This window comes from Delphinus delphis, chromosome 6 (genome assembly GCF_949987515.2).
Source record: "Delphinus delphis chromosome 6, mDelDel1.2, whole genome shotgun sequence".
Lineage (NCBI taxonomy): Eukaryota > Metazoa > Chordata > Mammalia > Artiodactyla > Delphinidae > Delphinus > Delphinus delphis.
This window is the reverse complement of record NC_082688.1, coordinates 2,609,681-2,633,733: the sequence shown is the minus strand read 5'-3', so window position 1 is coordinate 2,633,733 and position 24,053 is coordinate 2,609,681. Positions and strand designations below refer to the sequence as shown.

The 24,053-nt window shown below is 53.5% G+C and overlaps 1 protein-coding gene across 4 annotated transcripts in view; it reads left to right on the top strand.

Annotated features, from left to right (window-relative positions):
- Positions 1-16,814: 16,814 nt before the first annotated feature.
- BRD3 (bromodomain containing 3) overlaps positions 16,815-24,053 on the top strand; it is a 46,100-nt gene continuing 38,861 nt past the window's right edge. For 3 of the 4 annotated variants that reach the window (XM_069540737.1, XM_060013843.1, XM_069540738.1), the window contains exon 1: positions 16,815-16,891. The gene's annotated coding sequence lies outside the window, so the exon portion shown is untranslated. Of the gene's footprint in view, positions 16,892-19,321; positions 19,894-24,053 lie in introns of those variants that run through there. The other variant, XM_060013842.1, reaches the window with a different exon arrangement.

The window sequence follows — 24,053 nt, the reverse complement described above, 5'->3', positions numbered from 1 at the left end:
TTCTCCAAGATAGACCATATGTAAGGCTACAAAACAAGCTTTAAAAGATTATAAAGATTGAAATATACAGTGTCTTTTCCCAACACAATGGAATGAAACTAAAAATCAACAGCAGAAGGAAGGAAGATTTTTAAGTGTGTGGAATTCAAATAACACTCTATTTAACAACCAATCGATCAAAGGAGAAATCACAAGGGAAGTTGGAATATATCTCGAGACAAATGGAAACAAAGACACAGCATGCCAAACTTAATGGACGCAGTGAATGCAGCACTAAGAAAAGAAATTATCTCCGTAAAGACTTACATTTAAAAAAAGAAAGACTTCAAATCAACAATCTAAATTTACACCTTAAGGAACTAGAAAAAGAAGAGCAAACTAAACCCAAAGCTAGCAGAAGAAAGAAAATAATAAAGACTAGAACAGAGATAAATAAAATAGAGAATAGAAAAAACAATAAAATCAATGAAATCAAAAGTTTGTTCTTTGAAAAGATGCCCCCCCGCCCTGCTCTTTTTGCCTTATTGCAAGAAACTTCTCAGTGCTGGAAACTGAGAGTGGACTACCTTGCCTGATTCCTGATCTTACTGGATAGCATCCAGTCTCTGACCATTCAGTATGAAATTGACTATAGGTTTTTGTAGATGCCCTTAAGGTTAAGAAAATTGCTTTCTATTCCTAGTTTTCAAGGGTTTTGTCACGGATTGATATTGGATTTGTGTCAAAAGCGTTTTCTGCATCAATTGGTGTGATCATGTGATTTTTCTTCTTTAGTCTGTTCACATGCTGGATGACCTTCACTGACTTTCAAATGTTAAACCAGCCTTGCATTCCTAGGGTAAGCCTCGCTTGGTAAGGAAGTGTTATTCTTTTTATTTATTTCTGCAGTTGACTTGCTAATATTATATTAGGGATTTTGCACATATGTTCATGAGGCATATGTGTCTGTTGTTTTCTTTTCTTGAATTGCCTTTGTCAGGTTTTGTATCAGATGAATGCTGACCTCATAATAGGGGCTAGACTTTCCTCCTCTTCTATTTTCTGGGAGAGATTATGTAGAATTGGTGTTATTTCTTCTTTAAATTTGAGTGGAATTTCTAGTGAAACTGTCTGGGCCTAGATTATTTTCTTTTTCATAAAATTTGAAGCTGAAAATTCTATTTATTCACGAGATATGAGACCGTTCGTGTTATCTATTTCTTCTTGGGTGAGTTTGGGTAAGATTGTGCTTTTCAAGGAATTCATTCATTTCGTCGAAGCTGATGACGTTATGTGCAGAGTGTTGCTTGTGGTATTGTTTTGTCATCCCCGTAATGTGTGTGTGTGGGGGGGGGGTGTCTGTAATGCTATCTTCTCTTTAATTCCTGATATTGGTAAATTGTGTTTTCTCTCTCTTTTGTCAGTCTAGCTATAGTTTTACTAATTTTACTGGACTTTTCAAAGAGCCAGCTCTTAGTCGCATTGATTTCCTCTATTGCTTTTGTTTTCAATCTTATTGATTTTTCTGCTCTTGTTTTTGTTATTTCTTTCCTTCTGCTTACTTTGGCTCTATCTTACTTTTCCTTTCCTAGTTTAAGGAGGGCGCTTATATTATTGATCTGAGACCATTCTTCTGTTCTAATATGAGCACTGAATGCTCTGAAGTTCCTGCCTCCAAGCTGTGCTTTAGCTGCATTCCACAAATTTTGATATATTTTCATCTTCATTACATCTAAACTATGTTCTGAATTCCCTTGAGACTTCCTCTTTGACTCATAGGTTATTTAAAAGTGTGTTGTTTAATTTCCTGTTTGGGGATTTTCTTATATATGTGAGTTAGATATTTCTAATTTAATTCAGCTATAGTCAGAGAACATACTTTGTATAATTTCAAGTTAACAGTTTAAAACAGTTTAAAACTGTTTCAGGGGGCTTCCCTGGTGGCGCAGTGGTTGAGAGTCCGCCTGCCGATGCAGGGGACACGGGTTCGTGCCCTGGTCCGGGAGGATCCCACATGCCGCGGAGCGGCTGGGCCCCTGAGCCATGGCCGCTGAGCCTGCGCATCCGGAGCCTGTGCTCCGCAACGGGAGAGGCCACAACAGTGAGAGGCCTGCGTACCGCAAAAAAAAAAAAAAGACACAGCCTCAGGCAGCGATGCACAGCATGGACCCCAACAGGATGGGATGGGATGAGACGGGCTCTCCACCTCTGTGGTCTCTTTCCAGAACCCATGATCCCAGACTCATCATGAGAAAACCTCAGACAACCCGAGGTTGGGGGACATTCTGCGAAACACCTCACCAGTACTTCTCCAAACAAGAAGAATCTGGGAAACTGCCACAGAGGGGTGGAGGCTGACAGCTGGAGTCCAAGCGGCATCTGGGGATTCTGAACAGAGGACGAGGCTAACGGACACGCTGGCAAACCCCAGATGCAGTCTGTGCCAAAGGCGGCTTCTTAGTTGTGTCGGACGTTCTGTGCTATGTAAGGTGGGAAGGATGGGGAAACTGCGAGAAAGATACATGGGACTCTCTGTGCCATTTGCAACTTTTCTGTAAATCTAAAACCATTCCAAAATTAAAAGTTTATTTTTAAAGAGACTGGAGGGGCCACGCAAGGGTCACAGGCTCGTGGGTGTGTAGGCGCCTGGGCTCACGGCAGCGTAGAGACACTGTAAACTAGAGGCAGGCGTCCATCCTTCTCCGGCTCCTTCTCTGCTCCTGGTGGTGTGGCTGCCCTGGATGGCCTCGGGCACCGGGAAGACCGGCAGGGCTGCATGCAGCTCCCTCTGCGGTGTTGCCCCAGCCCTGCCAAGCTCTAGGGGTTACGCGACTGCGCACCGCCCAGGCTCCCTGCTCCGCTCTATGACCCGCTTATTGACCTGGGGTCCCTGCACCCCCTTGGCCTCTGTGGACCTCCTGGTGTTGTGTGCAGAACTTTGCCAATACGGGCACAGTACATGCAGGGGAGCCCAGTGAGGGAGCCCTTTTGGGTGTTGGCCGATCCCGGCTCTGATACCTACTGACACCTACTGATGCCTACGTCCCCTTAGCCTCGGTTTCTCTTCTATAAGGTGGGTCAGTGGCAGCACCCAGTGCAGGTGCAGGCGTGGAGGCTCCAGGGTTGGTGCGGGGCTGGCGCAGGGCAGTGCTGCCGTTCTGGTGGGGCGGCCTGGTCCTGCATGGAATGTGGTTCAAAGGGAGCACCCAGGCGGAGGAACGGAGGCCCCCGGCAAGGAGAGGCAGGTGTGAGGCCCCCCTCACCTTCTGCCCCCCACACTTACTTTCTACTGTGTCTCAAGGCTTTTAGGAAGACGACTCTTCCCCCTACTTAGAGAAGGTCCCACGGGACATCACTGTGCCCAGCTCCCCCTAATGCAGAGACATGTTGTGGGGGGAGGACTTGAATAGCCATTCATTTTCCTACTTAAGAAAAGGTATAAGCAACTATAATTCGAAAGGATACACGCACCTCTATGTTCACAGCAGCATTATTCACAATAGCCAAGACATGGAAACAACGTAAATGTCCACCGACAGGTGAGTGGATGAAGAAGATGTAGTAGGGGGTCCTCTGGTGGCCTAGTGGTTAGGATTCCAGGCTTTCACTGCCGTGGCCCGGGTTCAATCCCTGGTTGGGGAAATGAGATCCCACAAGCTGCACAGCGCAGCAAAAAAAAAAAAAAAAAAAAAGATGTGGTACATATTCACAATGGAATATAACTCAGCCGTAAAAAAGAATGAAGTAATGCCATCTGCAGCAACATGGATGGACCCAGAGATTACCATACTACGTGAAGTAAGTCAGAAGGGGAAAGACACATACTATATGATATCACTTACATCTCGAATCTAAAATACGACCCAAATGAACTTGTTTACAAAACAGAGACAGACCTAGAAAACAGACTCGTGGTTGACAAGGGGGAGGGGGGTGGGAAGGGACGGACTGGGAGTTTGGGATTAGCAGATGCAAACTATTATATATATTCAATAGAATAGATAAACAACAAGGTCCTACTGTATAGCACAGAGAACTATATTCTATATCCTGTGATAAACCATAATGGAAAAGAACATAAAAAGAATGTATATACGTAAAACTGAATCACTTTGCTGTACAGCAGAAATTAACATGGCCTTGTACATCAACTATACTTCAATAAAATAAATTTTAAAAAAGAAAAGAAAAAACAGCATCAATTTGAAAAGCTTTAGAAGTCTTTCTGGGACTTTCCTGGTGGCGCAGTGGATAAGACTCCGCACTCCCAATGCAGGGGGCTCAGGTTCGATCCCTGATCAGGGAACTAGATCCCACATGCACGCCGCAACTAAGAGTTTGCATGCCGCAACTAAGGAGCCCGCGTGCCACAACTAAGACTAAATAAATAAACAAGATAAAAGTCTTCTTTCTCAAATGAGCAGCTATTACAATTAAAGCAGCCACACACCGAGGGCTGCCTCGGTGACTTCATTTGCTCCTGGTGTCTCCCCTTGGCTGTCCGGCAAGGGTCGTGCGCCAAGCCCTGCCCAGCACTCACCCCCGAGGGCTGAGAGCTCGCCTGTGCTAAGCACCAGGGAGGTGCAGGTGGACGGAAACAGCCTCAGCACCATGGACCTTGGGAGCAACACACGGCCCAAGGGTTGTGCTCCTCAGTGGGAGCGAGTCCTGCGATGGGTGGGTGCAGCCGTGCGTGTGAGCTACAAAGTGTGAGGCAGGGCAGGCAGGTTTCCTGAGGAGGGGGCCCCTGAGAGCCTAAAGGTCAGCAGCAGGAGCCAGGGACAGCGAGGCAGGGGACAGGAGGAGTGTTATAAGCAGAGTGAACGGCTTATGCAAAGGCCCTGTGGCGGGAAGGAGCTTGGCGAGCCCAAGGGTCTGGGAGGTGGCCAGTGTGCCCAAGACGTGGTGGGCTGGAGCGCATGGGACCTGCAGGCTGGGCTGGGGACGTGGCACAGCTCTGACGCGCTGGCAGCAGCAGTGAGGTGTTCCTCCAGCTGTTCTGTGGAAGCCAGGGGCGGCTGTGGTTGTACAGCAAAAGAGGGACCAGACGTCCTGGAGTGGTAGTTAGGAGGTAGACTCCACAGGACTCGGTGGCCGACTGGATGTGGGCGGGGGGGCGGGAGTCAAGGGTGATGCCAGTTTCTACTGGGGCGTTTGGGGGACAGGGGTGTCCCACGGGTGCCCTTCGCTCGCCACCTCCCAGGTCTCAGCTGCCAGGCCTGACGCCCGCTGCTCAGTCCTAAGCTCACCTCTCAGGGCCGTGGCCGGGGCCACTCCACCTCCACACACAGCCCCCTCTTATTATTTGTCCCCCAGAACCCCTATGATGTTGGTTCTCTTTTCATCCCTGCTTTCCATGTGGGGAAACCAAGACTCAGAGGGGTTTAGCTGCTGCGGGTCACAGGAGAGGGGGCCGTTAGGATTCAACCCAGATCTGAGAGACGCCAAAACTCTGGGTGCCCTCCAGGGTCGCACGCGCTGCCTCTCAACAGCGGACGTCCAGGGAGCGCTGCTCCGAACCCCCGTGACCTCCTGCCCAGGCAGCGCGGGCGATGCGCGTACAAGCAATGGAGGATCACTTATTTTCTTGTGTCCTGTGATGGCTTGGGAGCTACCCATCCTATAGCTATTATTTTAGCAGTTACCCTTGGCATTTTAAAGACCTACTTCCTTGGAGACGAAAGTGGCTCTCTGTCATCCTCCCGAGTGTGGAGAGAACTCAGAACGCTCTGCTCTCATCCCCCGCCGCCCCCAAATCTCTCTCGTTAGATAAGTTGGGTTAACATCAGCTTCCGAAGAGAGAAGCCCAAAGCAGCCTTCAACACCTTCAACAGAACTGGACTTTCTTTCTCTCCCGTGGAAATAGAGTCCGGGGGGAACGGCCAGGGCTGGCGGGATGGGGGATCCTGCAGATGGCAGAGCAAGGACAACGTGTGGCCCCAGGCAGGGGGAGCATGGGCACTTGAGGTCACCCCGCCATCCGCCCTACGGTCCGTCCACGCTCAGCAGTGGTTACCCACATGTTGTCGACTTCCTGGCTCACCAGCCCTTGTAGCAGCCCTCGGCCCTTCTGGGTGCGATGTCCTGTCACTGGAGTGTAAATTTCCGTGGTCTTCTGAACGAGGTCGAGGTCTCTTTGTGCCGAGGGATCTAACGTTAATCTGCACAAGCCTTTCCTTTGCCCTAGCCTGTAAGCGACAGAGAACTGGGGCTGACAGCTGTGCTCTCTCTGTATGCCGCCGTTACGCAGTGTTTCCGTCACCGCTGCTGGGAGCCCTGTTCTATTGCTGCTCCTTCGTAGGTGACACGTTCCTTTCCGCTGGTTGTTTTCTCTCGTATTTAACTGCCCTCCAGCCCCATGCCCTTCTCCTCACCAAAACCAACCTACCCAGGACCCCATGGCTTCTGAAGGGCCACGCTCCAGACCAGAGGCATTTCCCAAGGGTGGAGCCAACCCCTTCCCTTTCTGCATTCTCCCTGTCAACCAGCCATCAAAATGAGGGTCAGCAAAAAAAAAAAAAAAAAAGAAAAAAGGGACTTCTCTGGTGGCCTGGTGGTTAAGAATCCGCCTTCCAATGCAGGGGATGCAGGTTCAATCCCTGGTTGGGGAACTAAGATTCCCACGTGCCGCGGGGAAACTAAGCCCGCCCACTCTAGAGCCCAGAAGCCACAAGCAGAGAGCCCGTGCACTGCAACTACTGAGCCCGTGAGCTCTGGAGCCAGCGCGCCACACTGGAGAGTAGCCTGCACGTCACAACGAAGATCCCACCTGCCGCAACTAAGACCCGACACAGCCCATCAATAAATAAATAATTTTTTAAAATGAGGGTCAGCCAGTAGCTTTTAAGTATTCTTATTATTGAGGTAAAATTCACCACTTTAACCACTTTAAAGTGAATGACTTCTAGGATATTCACAATGTTGGGCAACCAGCACCACTCCCTAATTCCAGCACGTGTTCATCACCCCAGAAATCCCCTCACCCGTCAAGCAGTCACTCCCCATTCCCCCCACCCGCCAGCCCACCACAACCACTAATCTGCTCTCGGTCTCTATGGGTCACCTGTTATGGATATCTCATGTAAATGAAACCATACAATATGTGATCTTTTGTTTCTGGCCTCTTTCACTTAGCACAATAGCTTCAAAGTTTATCCATGTTGTAGCATGTATCAATGCTTCATTCCTTTTCATGGCTAAGTAAGTTTCCATTGTGTGGACATACCATATTTCACTTATCATTCATCAGCTGATGGACATTTTGTTTTCACTTTGGGACTATTATGAATAATACTCCTGTAAACATTTGTGTACAATTTTTTTGAACATCTGTTTTCAGTTCTTTGGGGTATATATCTAGGAGTAGAGTTGCTAGGTCATATGGTAATGCTATGCTTAACTTCTTCAGAAACTAACAAACTAGTTTCTGAAGGGTCTGCTCCATTTTCCATTCCCAGTAGCAATGTATGAGGGTCCCAACTTTTCCACCTCCTTGCCAACACAGGTTATCTTCCTTTTATTAAAATTTTTTTTTGCCCACACGCATGGCATGAGGGATCTTAGTTCCCTGACCAGGACGCTATATTTTCTTCTAAGGTTTGTATAGTTTTATTTTTTATTTATTTATTTATTTGGTTGCACTGGGTCTTAGTTGTGGCAGATGGGCTCCTTAGTTGTGGCACGTGGGCTCCTTAGTTGCGGTTGGCGGGCTCCTTAGTTGTGGCATGGGAACTCTTAGTTGCAGCATGCATGTGGGATCTAGTACCCTGACCAGGGATCAAACCCGGGCCCCCTGCCTTTGGAGCACAGAGTCTTAAACACTGTGCCACCAGGGAAGTCCCGGGTTTATAGTTTTAGCTCTTACCTTTAGGTCTTTGATCCATTCTGAGTTCATTTTTGTATATGGTGTGAGGTAGGGGTCCAATTTTATTCTTTTGTATATGGATATCTAGTTATCCCAGCACTATTTGTTGAAAAGATTGTTTTTTTCTATACTTGTTAGTGTCCACATTTTTTATTCTTCTAAGGACATCTGTCATATTGGATTAGGGCATACCCTAATGACCTCATTTTAACTTAATTACCTCTTTAAAGACCCTATCTTCAAATACAGTCACATTCTGAGGTACTGGGGATTATGACTTCAATATATAAATTTTGGGGGCACACAATTCAGCTCATAACATGATCATGTGTGTTTTTTTCCTTTCTTTCTTTTAATATAGTTTATTACGTTAGTTGGTTTTCAACTTTTTTGGGGGGGGGCTGTGCCATGGCTTGTGGGATCTTAGTTCCCCAACCAGGGATCAAACCCATGCCCCCTGTGGTGGAAGTGCTCAGTCCTAATCACTGGACCACCAGGGAATTCCCTCTGAGTACTGCTTTTGTTGTGGTCCTTTATGGGTAAGATTTGGTATGTTTGGGGTTTTTTTTTCATTTGTTTGGTATTTTCTAATTTCCCTGTGATTTCTCCTTTGACCCATTGGTTGTTCAAGAGTATGTTCTCTAATTTCCACATATCTGTGAACTTTCACATTTTCTTTCTGTTATTGATTTCTCACTTCATTCCTCTGTGCTCAGAGGAGATACTTTGTCTGATTTTAATCTTTTAAAAGTTACCGAGGGCTTCCCTGGTGGCTCAGTGGTTGAGAGTCCACCTGCCAATGCAGGGGACACGGGTTCGTGCCCCGGTCCGGGAAGATCCCACATGTCGCGAAGCGGCTGGGCCTGTGAGCCATGACCGCTGAGCCTGCGCATCCGGAGCCTGTGCTCCGCAACGGGAGAGGCCACAACAGTGAGAGGTCTGTGTACCGCAAAAAAAAAAAAAGTTACCGAGACTTGTTTTGTGGCCTAACATATTGTCTACCCTGGAGAATATTCCATGTGCACTTGAGAAGACTATGTATTCTGCTGTTGTTGGGTACAGTGATCTATAGATGTCTGTTAGGTCTAGTTGGTTTTTATTGTTATTCAAGTCATCTATTGCCTTGCTGATCATCTGTCTAGTTGTAACATCCATTTTGCAAGTGAAGTGTTAGAGTCGCCAATTATTATTGTTGAACTGTTATTTCTCCCTTCAATTCTGTTAGTTTTTGCTTCATATATTTTAGGGCTCTGTTATTATGTGCATACATGTTTATTATTGTTATATCTTCTTGATGCATTGAGCCGCCCTTATCATTAGTTCATGTGTTTCTTTGTTTCTTGTAACAATTTTTGTCTTAAAGTCTACGTTGTCTGATATCAGAATAGGCACTCCAGCTCTCTTTTGCTTACTGTTTAAATTAAATATCTTTTTTTATTCTTTTACTTTCAACTTATTTGTTTCTTTGGTTCTCAAGTGAGTCTCTTGTAGACAGCATATAGTTGGATTACTTTTTTTTCTTTTATCCTTTCTGTCAATCACTGCCTTTTAATTGAATAATTTAATCCACTTACATTTAATGTAATTACTTATACAGAAACACTTACTTCTGTCATTTTGCAACTTATTTTCTATATGTTACACTTTTCCTGTGCTCCAGTTCTTCTACTACTGTCTTCTTTAGTGTTAGATAGATACTTGTTACTGTACCATTTTCTTCTCTATTTTATGATATATATTTTTAGTTATTTTCTTATCGGTTGCTCTGGAGGTTACAGTTACCATCTTAATTTATAATAATCTACTTCAGATTAGTTTCAATAGTATACAAAACTTTGCTCCTATATTGGGCCATCCCTCCCTCATGTTGTTTACTGTTACAAATTATACCTTTATACGTTGTGTGTCCACTGTCATAGATTTATAACTTTTGTTTTATACAGTTGCCTTTTAGATCAGATGGAGGAAAAAGAGGTGTTGATAACCAAAATACATTAATTCTGACATTTATATTTATCTATGTAGTTACCTTTCCTGTTGTTTATTTCTTCACGTGGATTCGAGTTGCTGTCTAATGTCCATCCATTTCAGCCTGAAGGACTCCACTTAGCATTTCTTAAAGGGAAGGTCTACTAGCAACAAACTCTCTCAGTTTTTGTTTGTCTGGGAATACTTTATTTCTCCTTTTTTTGTTGTTTTTTGTATTTTGCTTTTTGGCCACACCACATGGCTTGCAGGATCTTAGTTCCTCAACCAGGGATTGAACCCACACTCTTAGCAGTGAAAGCACAGAGTCCTAACCACTGGATCACGAGGGAATTCCCTTTCTCCTTCTTTTCCGAAAGATAACTTTGCCAGTTATATGATTCTCAGTTGACAGGAATTTTTTTCTTTTAGCACTTTGAATACGTCATCCTGCCACTTTCTGGCCTCCAGGGATTCTGATGACAAATAAGCTGTTGATCTTATTGGGAAGACCCCTTGTACACAGTGAGTCACTTCTCTCTTTCTGCTTTCAGGATTTTTTCTTTGTCTTTTGAAATTTTGATTATAATGTGAAGAACTCTGAGTTTATCACACCTTGGATCAACTTTGTGAGCTTCTTAGATATGCAGACTCATGTCTTTCATCAAATTTGGGCCATTTTGGCCCATTATTTTTTAAAATATTCTTTCTTCACCATCCTCTCTCCCTTCTTCTTTTGTGACTTCCATTGTACATATATTAGCATGCTTGATAGCATTCCACAGGTCTCTTAGGCTCTGTCCATTTCTCCTCATTCTTTTTTCTTTCTGTTCCTCAGTTTGGATAATCTCAATTGACTTATCTCTGATTGCTTCTCCTGCTTGCTCAAATGTGCAATGGAACCCCTCTAGTGAATTTTAAAATTTCAGTTATTGCTCATTTCAACTCCAGAATTTCTTTTTGGCTTCTTTTTATAATTCCTCTCTCTTTATTGCTATCCTCTACTTGGTGAGATATTGTGTTCATGGTTCCTTTAGCTCCCGTACATGGTTCACTCTAGCTCTTGAGAATATTAACTGCTTTGATATAGAGTCTTTGTCTAGTAAGTCAGTGTTTGGGCTCATTTAGGGGCAGCTTCTATTCACTTTCTTTCTTTCTTTTTTATTGATGTATAATTGATTCTATTCAATTTCTTTTCCTGTGTGTGGGCCATACGTTCCTGTTTTTCTGCATGTCCACTTTTCTTGAAAACTGGACATTTTTAATATTATAATGTGGCAATTCTGGAAATCAGATTCCCTCCTGTCCAGAGGTTTGTTGAGGCTGCCTCTGTACATTGTTGCTGCCGTCTGTTTGGTGACTTTTCAGAACCAATATCGTAAAGCCAGGATTCTCTATTGTGTGGCCACTGCAGTGTGTTTGATGAGCTTGGTGGTCAGCTAGGGAGTCAACAGAGATTTCTTCAATTACTGAGATGAAGCCACCTTTTTCATGATTGTCTTCCCAGTTAGTTTCCAGAGTTCAAATAAAGTTAGTTCTGATGGCTTTTGCCCGTTTATGTGCTGTTTCTGTGGAGTCCTGGGCCCTTGGAGCTCTCTGCTCTGCCGTTTTTGCTGACTTCACCTCAGCCAATTGCTTTTCAGATCTCTTTGTCTTTGATGCTTTTTCAGTTTCTCGATGATACATTCAAGTGTGGAGTCACTCGTGTTCATCCTACTTGTGACCTGTGCTTCCTGGATCCAAGGATTCATTTCTTCCATCTATTCTGTTAAAGTTTCACTTCTTATCTGTTCAAATATTTCTTCACCCCCTTTTCTTAATTCTCTTTGTCTGCAGCTCCTATTGGAAGGATGGCATAGCACCTCTTCCCTCTTTCTTTTTTTTTTTTTTTTTTTTTTTTTTGCGGTACGCGGGCCTCTCACTGTTGTGACCTCTCCCGTTGCGGAGCACAGGCTCCGGACGCACAGGCTCAGCGGCCATGGCTCACGGGCCCAGCCGCTCCGTGGCATGTGGGATCTTCCCGGACCGGGGCATGAACCCGTGTCCCCTGCATCGGCAGGCGGACTCTCAACCACTGTGCCACCAGGGAAGCCTTCTTCCCTCTTTTTAAATGAATTTTCCAATTTTTACAATATTTTCTATCTCTGTTTCTCTGACCTTTATTCTGGTTGGTTTCCTCAGATCTATCTTTCAGGGAGCTAATTCTTCCTTCAATTTTGTCTAAGCTGCTATTTACCCTTCCTCTGAGTTTCAAATTTCCGTGCAGCCTATATTTTTGATTTCTAGCAGTTCTAGGATTTTTTTTCCCCAAACTCCCAGATTTTTTGGTAGTCTTTTTAAAAAAATTATTTTACATCTTCAATCATTTTAAACACACTTATTTCATAGCCTTGGGTTTCCTTCTCAGAGGCAGAGGACATAGGGAGGGGACACAGACAGGGCCATGGTGTCACAGGACATCAGTGCAGAAAGCTTTCCTGTGGGTGCAAAGCCAAGAAGGGCTGGTTCCATCATCTTTTAAGCCATCAGAGCCACAGGGATTCCAGGGGCACCTAAACTTTGAGCGAGGATTCCAGGAGACCCAGGGACTGAAGCATTGAGAGGCCAACCCTCTCTCCATAGTATCACAACGATCGCCTCTTCAAACAAAACTCATTTTTCATTTCATAGCAATCTGTTTGCCATGGGAAAACAATGATCAAGAAGAAAAATAAACTAAAATCACCCACAATCCTAGTTTCCATATTTAGCTGCCATGAGCCAACTAGCCCAGCTCCCCAGCTCCCCAGCTCCCTTCCTGACTTGATTTTTCTCCGTAGCACTGAGCACAGTCAGGCACACCGCAGATTTTACTTATTTCTGATAGTCTGTGCATCCCCGGGAGCACGTCGGCTCTGCGGCAGCTGGCCCTTTGTCTTGCTCCCTCTCGTACCTGCAGAGCTGGGAAGCGGGAGTGTGCGGCACCATTCCCTCCATCAGCACCTTTGGAGTGAACGAACAAACGCACGTGCCGTCTTATGAATGAAAATGTCTACCGCATTTACCCTCACAACGATCCTACAAGGCAGGTGTTTACTATCCTATTTCACAGACGGGTAGACTGAAACCCCCGGGGGCCACCACCTGTCTTCTCGCCCGGCCTCCTGCTGACCGTCTTTCTGTGGCCATATTTAGGCAGCTGCAGCATAGCCCACTCTCTCTCTGTTCACCTGAGCCCCAAGTCATGTCCAAGACATTTCCACACTGTGTTTTTAAGGACTTTATTATTACTTTTGTAATAATGATTTTTCATGTTAGGAGCAGGAAAAACAGGGAAGTGAGATGGCTCACTCCAAGTTCCATCCCATCCCAGGGGCTCCCCATGCTTTTATAAGAGAACCAACTAACGTACTTGGGTGTTTGCGGACTCAAACACTCACCTCATCTCTCCCACCACAACGCAGCTCCTGGAATGTATTTTGCAGGTGAAATGTGAACCCCACCCCCCTGGGTTCAAACCACAGCTCAGGCTAGTAATTTAACCTCACAGCGCCTTCATTCTCATCTATAAAAAGTGGGCAGAATTATTCCTGCTTCACCAAATTGGTGATTCAGGGAAATTATGTATGTAAAACGCTTGACCCAGTGTGTGGCTCACAGTAAATGGTCCATATGTGATTGTACTGATATAAGTAGAAACCTTTGCTCCCCATCAGCCGTAGTGCAGCCTTTGCTTGGTGGAGACAGAAATTCCTTTTTAGCTGTTGCAAATGCTGATCAGCCTCTGGGGGAAGGACTCATGCACACTCAACTTTTTTTTTTAATTATTTATTATTTTTGGCTGTGTTGGGTCTTCGTTTCTGCGCGCGGGCTTTCTCTAGTTGTGGTGAGTGGGGGCTACTCTTCGTTGCGGTGCGCGGGCTTCTCACTGCAGTGGCTTCTCTTGTTGTGGAGCACGGGCTCTAGGTGTGCGGGCTTCAGTAGTTGTGGCTCGCAGACTCAGTAGTTGTGGTGCACGGGCTCAGTAGTTGTGGCGCACGGGCTTAGCTGCTCTGCGGCATGTGGGGTCTTCCCGGACCAGGGCTCAAACCTGTGTCCCCTGCATTGGCAGGTGGACTCCTAACTACTGCACCACCAGGGAAGCCCGAGACTAAACTTTTAAGAGACTCATGTATTAACTATAAAGCAATAACATAACTGCTCTGTGCCTCCAGGGGCGTCGTGGGTGAAGACTGCAGGAGGCAGCAGGAGGGAGCCGAGGCCCGGGCCCTGGGCTGGCCTGAGCAAGGGTTTAAGGCCAACTGCAAGCTTTAAGACCATGGCTTTAATGTCTGCAGGGCTCCAGTGGGGGAGATCGGGGCAGCTGCCTTAGCTGGTAATGGTCTGGCTACGCCAAGTTTTGCAGATGGAGCCTGGAGAGTGGGACAGATGTGCAGAAGAGAAAGTTTATTCACTCAGCAAATATTTATTGGGCACCCATGACACGCCAGACCTATTGTAGGCCCTGGGGGTCTAGAGCCCTGCTCTCAGGGAGCTGCCATGCTGGAGGGTGGAGACAGCCAATAAACAGCCCAGTAATAAGAGACCAAGGCAGAGAGGTGAGCCACGACCAAGAGGGGCCAGAGGCCCAGCCTGCATCGTCTTTCCCCTCCCACAGCTGCAGGATGACGTCCTATTTTTAATCCTCCTTTGACAGATGAGGAAACCCCGGTTGGGGAGATTAAGTGGCTGTACCCCAGGCACACAGCAGTCCACGGAGGCCCAACCTCTGGCGTTGAAGCTACAAGAGCCTGGGAAGGGAGAAGACGGTGGCTAGTGGTGGTGGTGGGGACAGTCAGGGCCACCCAAATCCCTTCCCAAGGCAGCCTGGGGAAGCCTGGGGCTTCCCAAGAAGCCCCCGGGAGGGGCTCCTGCACTAGGCTTGAGGGGTAGTTAGCCCAGGGGCTGAGATGCTCAAATGAGTATCGGTCACATTTTTCCTACAGATTCCGCCTCCAGAGATTTCTCCAGCCTCAGGGAAGATCACTCCTCCGAGCTCCCTGGGCTGTGGGTGAGCGGGCACGCAGCACCGCTGGGCACGGGGAAGGGAGAGGCAGAGACCTAGGTCCTTCCATCAGAGCCAGGCTCCCAGGGTGGCCCAGGGTCCTGCTCTACTCCTGGGAGGGAGTCCTCAGGTCAGTGGCAGGGCAGAGGAGGCTCATCAGGGTCCTGGGCATTCAGTTGGCAGCCTTGCCAGCCTGGCTGGTTCGGGTGGCCTCTGTGTACGCTCCATCCAAGCCCTGCAACGTAAGACCAGGTGGAGAGGCTCTCTGTTTCGGCCTCGTGAGGAGAGAGGTGGGATCGTTTCTAGCAGTGAGGTGGAACATGCTGATGGCCAGAGACCCCAGGATGTCCAAGAGAATGAGACCCAGGTGGAAGGAAGGGGATGTAGCCTTGGAGGTGACTAAAACAGAAGTCTGTAAACTGGAGTACCAAACTCGGGCTTCGGGAGGGATGCAACCAGGGTGATGGTTCCGAAGGAGTCAACCTGCAGGTCCTCGCCGTCCACGCTTCCCTCTTTCGACTTTCTCCCACTTTGTAAACTAAAAAGGCAAAGGTCTTCCCCAGCCAGAGTCTGACATCCGGGGCTGCAGGAAGTCCTGTGCTCCCAGGAAAGGGACAGTGGGGAGGGTGGGGGGAGGTTTTGGCCTCTCCTACAAGCTGTGTTTCCCAGGACGCAAGGCTTTGGCATCTCAGCTCTCTGTGACCCAGGGCCACTTCACCCACCTCCCAGAGTTGCCTCACCTGTAAGCCGGGCACAGAAGGCCTGTCCTGGGTGGGTGTGGGGCTGCATGGGCTCAGCCGAGTCGTCACTCACTTTAATGTTATAAAGACGTGTGTGTTTGCGGTAGTAGCGCTCTTGCGCAACCGAAAATAAACCCAGTGACCCCAGGGGCTTGGGAGGGGTTCAGCCCACACGAGGAAACTCGACCTTGTAGTTGGCAGGTTCAGTGGGTACCAAGGAAAACTTGTTTTGTTTTTGACTTTTTATGGGGGTTTAATATACACAACGTGCGTCCACCTTAAGTTACAGCTGGATAAAAACTTAATGTATACACAGGAGGAACTGCCACTGAAAATAAGATCTGAAACGTGTCCACGAGCTGAACCTTTCAAAATACAGAAAAAGGGCCAGAGTCCCCAGTTTTTACCTTTGGGGCCCACTGCTGGAACCTCAGGCTAGGGACCTTTGATCTCATTCCTGCCCCTCACTGGGCAGATGGGAAAAGAGGCTGGGGGGGCCAGGTCTCGGGGAAGAGCCGGGAACATCCCCTGCTCCTCGCCAGCTCCTGGGACTTGGCGCCCGCTCCCACGACAGCGAGCTCGGGGGCCCAGGCCCTGGCCTGATGTGGGAACGGGAGGTGGGGGGTTGTGGGAGGTAGGTAGATAGGGGCGCGACCGAGCGAGACTCCTCCCCGGGCGGGGCCGCCCCTGCGCGCGCGCCGACGCCCCGCCCCCGCCCTCCTGCGCGCGCCCCCGCCAGGCTAATTAGGCACGCGGTTTGTTTACAAACATGGGCGCCCGGCAGGTACGCGCCGCCCAGACCGTGCGCGCCTCAGGTTAGAGGGCGGCCCCCCGGACTCCGGGGTCCTCCGGTGCGGGCGGCAGCGGCGGGCGAGCGCTGGCCGCTCTCCCGCCTTTCGCGCGCCTCCCCGAGCACCAGGAAATACGCCCAGAGGCGCACGTCCCTTGCGCGGGAGGGCGCGCGGGAGGGCCGCGCCGGGTCCCCGAGTCGCCGCCGGCGCCGCGCCCCGCCCCCGCGCGCCCCCCGGCCCGGGCCCGCTCGCGGCCGGGTCGGCGGGGCGGGCGGCGGGCGGGGGCGCGCGGGGCGGGGCGGGGCGCGGCGCCGGCGGGGCCGGGACATGTAGTCCGCGCGCCATGGCCTCTCCTGGGCGGCCCCGGCGCGGGCCCGGCCGCGGACTACGACTCCCGCCAGGCGCCGCGGCGCAGCGCATGAGCCCTGCTCGGCTCCGGCGCGTCTATTATGCTGCCGGGGCCGGCGAGCCAAAGAGGAGCCGGCCGCGCGGGCCGGGAGGGGACGGCCGCAGGAGCCGCCGAGGCCAAGTACGCCTTTCTATTGCTTCCTTGCGCGCGCGGGGCGGCGGGCGGCGCGGGTGGCGGCGGGCCGGGCGGGGCGGGGAGCGCGGCCCCGTACGCCCCGCGCAGGCCGCCGGCGCGTCCGGGGAGCCGGGCGCCCGGGACGCCGTCGCCGCCTCCGCCTTTGTGCGCGGCCACGATGCAACAAAGCGCGGCGGCGGCCCGGGGTCGCGACGGCGGCGGCGGCGGCGGCGCGGGCCCTCTCCCCTCCTCCCGCGCCCTCCCGGCCGCCCGCGTCCCGGGCTCGGGGGCGTCGCCGCGGCCGGGGCGCGCAGCCCGGAGTTGGCACGGCCCGCGCGCCCCGCGCCAGCGATCTCCCGCGCGCCCTCCCTCACGGAAAGGATTTTTTTCCCCCTTTCCTCCGCCCGCCATCTTTCGAAGGGGGGGATCGGGGCGGACGTGGAGGGGAAGGTGCGCTTCGGCGCCACTTTCCCCGCGCCCCTTTCTCCGCGCCCGTCCCGCCCGCCCTGGCTCCTGGCCGCGGGTCTCGCGCGGGGGCCGTAGCCGCGGCCGGGGCGGGGGGCGAGGCCGGGCCCGGGAGCGGGCGGCGTGGCGTGGAGGCCGATTTCTCCAGAGTTAGGCGCCCGAGCTGACTTTGAGCCCTTTGGAGTTGCTGGGTCGTTGCAGCGCGGCCAAGAGGAGACCCAGTTCCCGTTTTGAAATCAGCCCGAAAAGCGCTTAATCCGGGCGAGATTGAGTTGCGGGAGGAGCGGGGGTGCGTGCCCTCCTTCCCACTCAGGGTGGGCCGCGGCCTGACAGCACGGCACAAGCTCATCGGGGAGAAGTACTCACCCCAAACCTCACACGGCCCCCTGGCCCTCGTGGGCTCCCCGTGAATAAAGCTGGGGCTCGGGGGAGTCCTCTTCCTCCACCGGTTGCTCATCCGGGGACAGGCCGGGGTGGAGGTCTTGGGCCGCCTCCTTTCCCTCGGGGCTAGGGCGCAGTTTTGGAAAGATGAAAGTGGGGGTACGGAACCGGTCCGCCTGGAGACCCACGTGGGGCGGTCCCGTGGTCCATCCTGAGGGTTCCCGCCATTGGGCCCAGTCCCTGACCATCCTGCGATCCTTCATTTTGGCTGAAAGCTTTCTACCCAAAAGTGCATAACTGGGGTGCCCCCGTGTGTTCCCTGGGTTGTGGCTGCCGAGTTAATGGGGAGGTGGCATTGGGTATCAGTGGGCAAACTGGCTGGAGGGCGGAAGGCAAGTAAATGAAGGAGTCGCTCCGGCCCCTCCTCCTCGTGCCCCCCCCAAGTAAAGACGAAAGTTTTTTTTTGTTTTTCTTTTTTAATCCTGCTTTTGTAGGCCTTCTTCCTGACTCTTTCTTTAAAATAGGAGTTCTTTTCCTGGGTCCATGGAGTGGCCCTGGGGAGATCCTGAAATCTACGCAAAGTTGCCTGGGCGGCATGTCTTCTGGGGGAGTAGTTGGCTTTCAAGGGTAACAAGAAAAGGCCTGAACCCGTGCAAGGCTGAGTCTTCAGGAGTTAGGGACCTCCTTCCCTCCCTCCCTCCCTCCCTCCCTCCCTCCCTCCCCCCTCCCTCCCTCCGTCCTCTGGCAGCCCTGAGTGCGGCCTCTCATTTGCAAATAAAGCTCTGTGTTTGCCCTTTTCTGTCTTGAGGCCTTGATGTGTGCTGGTGGTTACAGATCGGGAGAGATAGGGCACACGGCATCTGGGGCGGGCGGTGTGGGTCATTTCGCTTTGACCTTTCTGGTAACCTCGGGGGCCCCAGGACTCTGGAATCCCGCCCCAAGCAGCTTCTCAGAAGCTTCGATCCAGTCCCAGCCCTGCCACGGGGACGTCCGGGGAGGAGGGACGGGCAGCACCAGGTCAATTTTTGTTTTGTTTTTAGAAAGTGGAGTAATTGCTTTCTCTCCACCACAGCCCGCGCGTGCTTGGGAAGTGAGCTCTGAATAAAGGGAGAGGATTTGTAAATATTCTGCTCCTGCCTGCCTGGCCCAGCAGAGCGGTCACGGGCAGAAAGTGAAAGTGGGGGTGGTGGCGGGGTAAAAAGCGAACCGCCTACCGCCCGCCGCAGCCGGCGGCTGTTCCTGCGCCCTCTTCCTCCAGGCTGGCGAGTTGCCAGCTGCCCGAGCCCTGCGCCGGGCAAGCGGCGAGGCGCACGGCCATTTCCTGGTTCTCGGCGACAGAGCTTTCCCTGGGGAGTGCTGGCCGCGGCCCCGAGTGGAGTGGTTGGTTCGGCACCAGCGGGCCGGCTCCAGCGTCTGCCTGGCTCTCCGTCCGCCGCTGGTGGGCCCTGTTCTCCTCGGGAGAGCGGCTCTCATCCAGTGGGTCCAGGGGGAGCTGGGTCGGGTCGGGAGTGTGGGGGGGTCCACCGCCCCCCAGCGAGCGGCTGCATCTGGCCGCTTGCTTCAAGCCTCTCTGCAGGTCGCTGGATTTTCGGGGCGGTCGTGTGGGTGGGTGAGTGAGTAGCCTGGTCCGCCTTTCCCGTCTCCCCACGTGATGGTCTAGCTGTAAAGCGACAGAACCCCCAGGCAGGGCCCACAGACCCTGCATTAGCAGGGCCGTATCTAGTCAGCATTCCTTGCTTCCGAAGGAGACTTTAGTGAATTGTGGCAGAAAGCGGTGTCCTGCTGGCCGTATTCCTGCCTGCTGGGAACTTGTCAGGGGAGCCCCCTGCTCGGGAGCCCGCCCGCCGTCCCACCCGAGGCTCTGCCCCCTGGTTGCGGCAGGTGTCAGAGCAGCGCGCACTGCCCAGTGTGCTTGGCTCGGGGCTGCTGGTAGGTGCCCAGGTGGTGAGTGGCTTGTTGCACCTCCTCAGCCACCCCGCCCCGCCCATTGTGAATCCCTTTGGCACCTGCACCCCTGCTCCGGGTGCCTGTGGTCCTGCCTCTGAGAAGCACGGGCCTCTTAAAGGCAAAGCGTCACTTTCTGGATCTGGAGCGGAGATGACGGTTACCTGTGTGGGGGTGTCTGTCCAGAGGCCGGAGGCTCTGCTGTGTCAGTGCTGTGGGTGAGTGTTTATTTCTTTTGCCAGGTTTTAACTATCCCACAGGAGAATCAGTTCTCAGCCTAACCCCTTTTTTAGGGCCTTTGTAACCTCGAGTTAGAACCGGCAGGTGCACTTGGGGGGAAGCCCCCCTCCCTTCCTGCTGCAGTGCTGGGAGAGTGCACCGGAAGGTCACGAGGTGCCTGGGAGAGTCCTTTCGCTGCTGTTTGGGAACTGCCAAACAGCTTGGGATGCGGGGGGGGGGGGGGGGGGGGCGGGCTTCAGGCGCCCCAGTGGGATTTTTCTGCCAGTGCTGGAAGCTGGGCCTGGTGACCCGTGTGGCAGCGTTTCCACAGTGATGTTCAGGAGTGTGATCCGGAGGGTGTTTGGGGGGGCTGGGGCTCCAGGGTCCCCGCCGAGGTCCCCGGTACGCGGGGGCAGGAATGCCCTCGCCTCCCGTGAGGCCGAATGCGTGTCGTGCGGCTGGACCCTCGTGACGCGTTACCAGGAGGAGGCGGAGCCTGGGGGCAGCCTGGCCTGACGGTGTCTCAGGGATGAAACTTGGGAGCAAAGGGAAAGGCAGGGCAGGAACGGGGTGCTGCCCAGCTCCAAGCCCGCTTGCGCCGTCGGGCAGAGCCGTGGTGGTGCCAGCCTGGTGCTGCTTGTTAAGAGCTGGGGCCCTGCCGGCTGTGCACCCCAGATAAGGCGCACACCCACCCTGTGCTCTGTTGTCTTAGCTGCCACCAGGCTGTCGTAGGTCTGGGGTGGGGAGACACCAGTGACCGTGTGACTGTCCCCTGGGATGACAGACCCCCCCCACGCCCCGCAGGCTGGGCGGGGCAGCAGGATGCGCTCCGTTGCGAGCCCTCGGGCTGTGGGAAACGTCCCAGCGACAGCGGGCCAGGGGGCCCAGCCCTCAGGAGCCTGAGCTCAGCCTGGTGCTGGTTGCCGGAATGGGTGCCGGTCCCTCTCCAGGGCTCCCAGGCTCCGGACAGCCCTCCCGTGGGAGCACCTGCTGTTCTGGAAAGGCGTGGGCACCCGGGAAATGTGTTTGTGTTGGGCAGGGTCGGGGAGATGAGAGCCTAACTCGGACCCTGGTTTACCGAGGCTGCACCATCCTATCCTCGGCCCCGCTCTGGGCTGGTGCCGGCGGGCTGCCCTTCCTGCTGCTGACCCCGAGGGGCAGCTAGGGTGAGGGGTGTGGAGGGCTGGCTGCCCCTCGACATCAGGATACGGCAGTGGTCGGGGGCTCCCAGTCTGCTCGCCTGCCGCTGTGCCTCTGGGCTCCGTGGCCCCCCAGGCCCTCTCCGCCTCATGTGCCGTCTGTTAGGTGGGGTGATGGGGTCAGAGCTTCCCTCTGAGGGCTTCTCCCTGGGGTCTCAGTTGAGAGGGACCTGGGGGACAGCCACTTCCTCGGCCTGGTCTGGGGTACAGTGCCTGGCTCGGGGTTTTGGGGGTTGCTTATGCACACGCGTCGGGCCTTGAATGGGGGATGTTCTGTTGGGACGGGCACAGAACACCCCCCCGGGGGTGATGACAGCACGCCGAGCCTTGGTACTCGCAGGGCCGGGTCCCCCCGTAAGTGCGTGTGACCGCCTGACCCCTAGCAGAGAGGATGGTCCCCCCTTTCCCTCTCCAAGACAAAGTGTGGCGCCGGTCACGCTATCCTCACTCACTGTGTCCCCTGACCTTCCCCTTCGAGTGGTGGGTCCCTCACCCCCCTCCCAGAAGCCCCATGGAGCTTAACACGCCCCCCCGCCCCCGACACACACATCACACAGCGACTTCTTGTGGTTTTGCAGTTGGTTTTTCTTTTGGGTAGGTTGGTTGAAAGGTGGGAGGAGACAGAGCCTCACAGAGGTGGGGCGGGGGCGGCTGGCCTGACCCCCGCCGTGAGCAGTGAGCCCCACTCAGCAGGGCTGGCGACGCCCACCAGAGCCGGTATCTCGGGTCCAGGGTGAGGCCGACGTTCTGGCCAGAAGGGAAACCTTCAGAGGCTGGCTTCCCTGAGGGGGGCTGGTGGGCTGGGGAGAAACATGGGGCATCAGGGAAAACTGGATCGAGAAGGAGCCTTAGGTGCTTGGGTGCCGGGAGTGCAGAGCCGAGAGGACATGGTGGCGTCAGGAAGGGGGACCGTGGCTGCCGGCCCCTCAGTGGGCCAGGCAGGGTGCCTCAGGAGACCCCATAGGCCTCGGGGTGCTGCAGACGTTCCGTGGGACCGATGGGGTCCCTTGCCGGTGGGGAGCAGAAGTGATCCAGACCAACGGTGGGCTTGGGGCCCTGGTCGGGGCCAAGGCGCTCCAGGCAGAGCCCCTTCGGGGGCAGCCGTGGTAGCACTGCTCCCTGCCCGGGCAGGGGGTGGGCAGGGGGTGGTGGCCAGCAGGGCCCAGTGTGCGGAGGACCCCCGCTCGCCCACCTAACGTCCCCTGGGGCCCCACGGGAGGAGGCAGTGGGCTCCGTCTGTCACGGAAGCCGACCCTGCCCGCACGGATCCTGTTTCCTGAGGCCCGGCTGCTCGGGGGCAAAGGAGCTGGGGCGGCGGGCCTTGCCCCTTCCTGCAGCTCACCGCCCCCTGTCTCTGCGGGATTGTTGCAGGAGCTCCAGGAGGCAGTGTTTTTTTTTTTAATAAATTTATTTGTTTTATTTATTTATTTTTGGCTGCGTTGGGTCTTCGTTGCCACGCGTGGGCTTCTCATCGCAGTGGCTTCTCTTGTTGTGGAGCACAGTCTCTAGGCACGCGGGCTTCGGTAGTTGTGACTCGTGGGCTCTAGCGCGCAGGCTCAGTAGTTCTGGCATGCGGGCTCTGTAGTTGTGGCACATGGGCTCAGTAGTTGTGGTGCACGGGCTTAGTCGCTCCGCGGCACGTGGGATCTTCCCGGACCAGGGCTCGAACCCGTGTCCCCTGCATCGGCAGGCGGATTCTTAACCACCGTGCCACCAGGGAGGTCAGGTGGAGGAGTCTTCGGGGTTGGGTGGACGGCATTGCTCACAGCCTGGCTCTGCTTCTGACTGGATGGCCTCGTGCCCCTTGATCTCTGAGCCTCTGCCCCCCCACCTGGAAAGTGGAGCCCACGTGACCCACACTGACGCCAGGATGGGGCCCAGGGAGTCGGGGCCGTGTAGCGTTGGGCCCCCCAGGGGTGCCTGACTCACCTGATCCCCGAGTCACCCGACTCAGCAAGGCCGGTGGGTCTGAGCAGGGCGAGAGGGAAGGCGGAGGGAGCGCAGGCCCTGCCCCTCCCCCCTCCCCCCCCCAGGATGGTGGAGTCACTCCCTGGCTTTTTTCCTACCTCTGATCACCCCTCTGAACGTCAGCACCCCCTACAAGCCTCCCCTCCTTCCTGAATGTGGCTCAGGACTTCCCCCTTCAGGCCCAACGCCCTCCAACCTAGGAGCCTCCTGAGGACCCCCTCCACCTGCTTCCTCCTCTGACCCCCGGCCTCATCCCCGACCCCGTGGCTGGAGGCCCTTCCCCTGATGCTGGTGAGTGAGGCTCTTTCTGCCCTTCTGTCCGGCATCCTCCATCTAGCATCCCCACGGCACCTGTCGGGGTCCAGGCTGCCCAGGAGTGCCCTCCTCTGCCTGCTGTGGTCCTGTCTGTGGCGGGAGGGCCGGAGCTGCTGCTGCTGCGTTTTCAGGGTGTTGCCCACAGTGGCACCTGGACAGAGGTCCCCACTCTCTCCTTGTTTGTCCAGGACCCTGAATAGCCCTGGTGTCCAGGCTCTTCTGATGTGTCCCTCTGGGCTGAGCAAGCCTACAGGGGCCGGTTCTCTGCACTTTATTTCCGATTCCAGTTCCCCAGGGAGGAATGAGGTGGGTCCCAGAGGATGAGTCCAGGGGCGGGGAGATGGCCATGACCTCCGGGTCCGCCTGCCCCGGTCTGCAGCCAGGTGTGTCCAGCTCCCGTGAGTCCCTCACGGAGTGGCGAGTGTGTGACTCTGGAGGGTGGGGTGACTGGCCTGTGTCCCCCGCCTGCCGCTGGCCAGCCGTTTGGCTTTCTGGACGCTTCCTCAGGATCCCACCAGAAGCCGCGTCTCTGGGTTTTCTCTTGCTGTTCAAGGGCTTTTGTGGTCTGTCTGAGCATTTCCTCTCTGGGTGGTTTCGAGGGAAGGTTGTCTTCACTCTGACCTTCGCCCCGTTTGTGGTGCCGCCTCCCGCCCCGTCGGGCAGCCCCGGGAGGTGGG